The sequence below is a fragment of the Pteropus vampyrus genome, unplaced genomic scaffold, assembly GCF_000151845.1.
Source record: "Pteropus vampyrus isolate Shadow unplaced genomic scaffold, Pvam_2.0 Scaffold64, whole genome shotgun sequence".
Lineage (NCBI taxonomy): Eukaryota > Metazoa > Chordata > Mammalia > Chiroptera > Pteropodidae > Pteropus > Pteropus vampyrus.
In genome coordinates, this window is record NW_011888845.1 from 3,069,089 (window position 1) to 3,072,933 (window position 3,845).

The window sequence follows — 3,845 nt, forward strand, 5'->3', positions numbered from 1 at the left end:
ATTTGAAATCAACAAAAAACACCCAGCACATGTGAGCATGATGTCTGCACATCAGAGCTACCACATGTCAGAACCCCAGTGTGAGGTGGTGAACTGGGAGAAATAAAGAAGCTGCCTCTCGCAGCTGCCAGAGGTCCCTAGAGGAGGAGGGGGAGGGGAGAAGGTGCTGCGAGATCCCTGAACAGCCTTGCCTAGGAGGGTCGTGAGTTCCATGCAGCTGGCGGCAGAGTCCAGACATCACAGCAAAAGCAGAGAAGTGGGATGATTTCAACTGGCCCCGGTTGCAAACAGAGGGTGAGTAAGCTTACAGACATTGAAATATGTGACTCAAATGAAAGATAATTCAGAATGGTGCTTTTGAAAAAAATCAGTGAATTCTGAAACGAATCATATCAACAATTTCAAGAACTGAAAAAACAATTAGATGAACAGAGCAAGGAGATTGAAATCCTCAAAAAGACTAGAATAGATCTTCTGGAGATAAAACACACACACACACACACACACACACACAGAGAGAGAGAGAGATACACACACAAACACACTGCAAGAGTTGAAAAATAAAATAGCAAGCTTGGGGAAATAGAGTTGACCAAATGGAGGAAAGGATCAGTAATATCGAAGACAGAAATCTAGAAATAAATCAGAAGAAAGAAGAGAGAAACCAAAGAATGAAAAATGATGAAAGAGAAATATAAGAACTAGCTGACACCATCAGGAGAGAAAACAAAATAATGGGCATTATCGAAGGTGAGGAAAAAAAAGCAGGGACTAGAAAGCATTTTCAGACAAATAGTTGACAAGAATTTTCCAAATCTAAAGAATGAGCTGGAGCTTGGAATTCAAGATGTCGACAGAACTCCCAATTATCTCAACCCAAAAAGGCCTTCACCAAGACATATTGTATTAAAATTCTCAAAAATCAATGACAAAGAGAGAATTCTCAGGGCAGCCAGTTAAAAGAAAAGGGTAACTTATAAAGAAAAAGCCATTAGATTATCCTCAGACTTCTCAGAGCAAAACTTACAATCTAGAAAGGAATGAAATCAAATATTTAAACTATTAAGTGAAAGGAACTATCAGCTTAGAACAAAGTATCCAGCTCTCCTTTAGATATGAAGTAGAAATTAAGACCTCTCCAGACATACAAAAATTGAGGGAATTCTCTACTATGAGGTCTGCACTACAGGAAATACTGAAAGGAGGCATCTCACCTAAAACAAAATGACAAAACAAAACAAAACAAAACAAAAAACAATTAGGAGCAAGGTGACTATCAGGCAAATAGAAGCAGAGAAGTTCAACCCTTACTAAGAACAGGGCAATATGAGCTTAAATAATAAGAGAATTGCTATAGCAAGATAGTAATGAACATTCAGCATACATAGGGACAAATTGAGACAATAATGACTGAAAAGGGAAAGATTCAAAGATTCAAATTTGCAAGTAGGAATGGAGATAGAGCATGCGCAGAAGAAAATGGACTACCGTGTATATATAACTGTCCTTTACATATTCATACTGATACCACATACCAAAGATTCAGAACTGTTGTATATAATATAAAATAAGAACCAGAGGCAAAACCCACAAAAAACAACCAAAATAAAGAAAACAGAAACACAAGGACAAGGAAGCAATGGAAACACCGAGCTACCAGCAAGCAAAAGGTAAAATGACTATAAGAAGACCTCATATTTCAATAATCCTCCCAAATGTAAATGGACTGAACTCACCAATATAAAGGCACAGAATTTCAGAAAGGACCAAAATACAAAACCCAACCATATGCCATCTCTAGGAGACACATCTCAGCTCCAAAGACAAATATAGACTTAAAGTGAAAGGATGAAAAATGATATTTCAAGCAAATGGCATTCAGAGAAAAGCGGGAGTAGTGGTACTAATAATGGATGAAATAGACTTCAAAATTAAAAAAAAGGTAAAGGAAGATACTGAAGGACACTTCATAATGAAAGGGAAACATGAACCAAGAAGACATAACACTTATTAATATCTATGCTCCCAATCAGGGAGCCCTGAAATATGTAAAGCAATTACTAACAGAACTAAAGGGAGAAACAGACCAAAACATTATCGTAGTAGGGGTCCTAAATATCCCACTGTCGGATATAGACAGATCATCCAAACAGAAAATAAATAAGGAAATAACATCCTTAAATGACACATAAGAAAACTGGACATAATTGACACTTAAAGAGCCTTCTATCCCAAAAGAACTGCTTATAGATTCTTCCATAGTGCACATGGAACATTCTCAAGAATCAACCACATACTGAGACACAGAGATAGCCTCAACAAATATAAAAGGGTTGAAATTATACCAACCATATTCTCTGATCATAATACTTTAAAACTAGAGAACAACTGTAAAAAGAAAGCAGGAAGAACCACAAATATAAAAAAAAGCAGGAAGAACCACAAAAAAGAAAGCAGGAAGAACCACAAATATATGGAGATTAAACAACATGCTACTGAAGAATAACTAGGTCAGAGAAGAAATAAAAAGAGAGATCAAGAGATACATAGAAACAAATGATAATGATTGTAAGAGGTTGTAAGAGGAAAGTTCATAACATTACAGGCCTATCTCCAAAAATAGGAATGAGCCCAAATAAACAACTTAACGCTTCATCTTAAAAAACTAGAAAAGGAAGAACAAATGAAGCCTAAAGTCAGCAGAAGGAAATAATCAAAATTAGAGCAGAAAAAAAAAAAAAGAAATTGAAAACAAAAAACAATAGAAAAAATAAATGCAACAAAGAGCTGGTTCTTTGAGAAGATTAATAAAATTGACAAACACCTGGCCAGACTCACTGAAGAATAAAGAGAAAGGACACAAATAAACAAAATCAGGGATGAAAGAGAGGAAATTACACTGATATCGCAGAAATACAAAGAATTATACAAGAATACTATGAAAAAATATATATCACCAAATTTAATAACCTAGAAGAAATGGATCAGTACTTAGAAAAATACAATCTTCCTGGATTGAATCAAGAAGAACTGGAAAATCTAAATAGACCGATCAGCTGTATGGAAATTGGAAGAATCATCAAAAACCTACCAAAAAGTAAGTCCAGGACTAGATGGCTTCACGAGTGAATTCTACCAAACATTCAAAAAAGATTTGATAGCTATTCTCCTCAAACTCTTCCAAATAATCAAAGAGGAGGTAATACTTCCTAACTCATTTTATGAGGCCAATATTTCTCTGATACCAAAATTTGGTAAAGATAACACACCAAAAAGAAAACTACAGACCAATATCTTTCATGAACACAGATGAAAAAATCTTAAATAAGATACTAGCAAACCGAATACAACAATATATTAAAAATATATTATACACCGCAATCAAGTGGGACACATCCCAGGGGCAATATATGCACTCAATTAATGTGATACACCACATAAACAAATTAAAAAGTAAGAATCATATGACCATATCAATCGATGAAGAAAAAGCCTTTGACAAGATACAACATCCTTTTATGATCAACACACTTAACAAAATCAGGATAGAAGGAAAGTATCTTAACATAACAAAGGCCATATAATGCTGAAAAACTAAAAGCATTTCCTCTAAGATCAGGAAAAAGGCAAGGCTGTCCACTATCGCCACTGCTATTCAATATAACATCGGAGGGCCTAGAAAGTGCAATCAGGCAAGAGAAAGATGTAAAAAGCATCCAAATAGGAAGCGAAGAAGTCAAACTGTCACTATTTGCAGATGACTTGAGTCTCTATCTAGAAAACCCTAAAGACTCCACAAGAACACTACTAGAAACAATAAGCAAATACAGAAAAATTTCTGGATA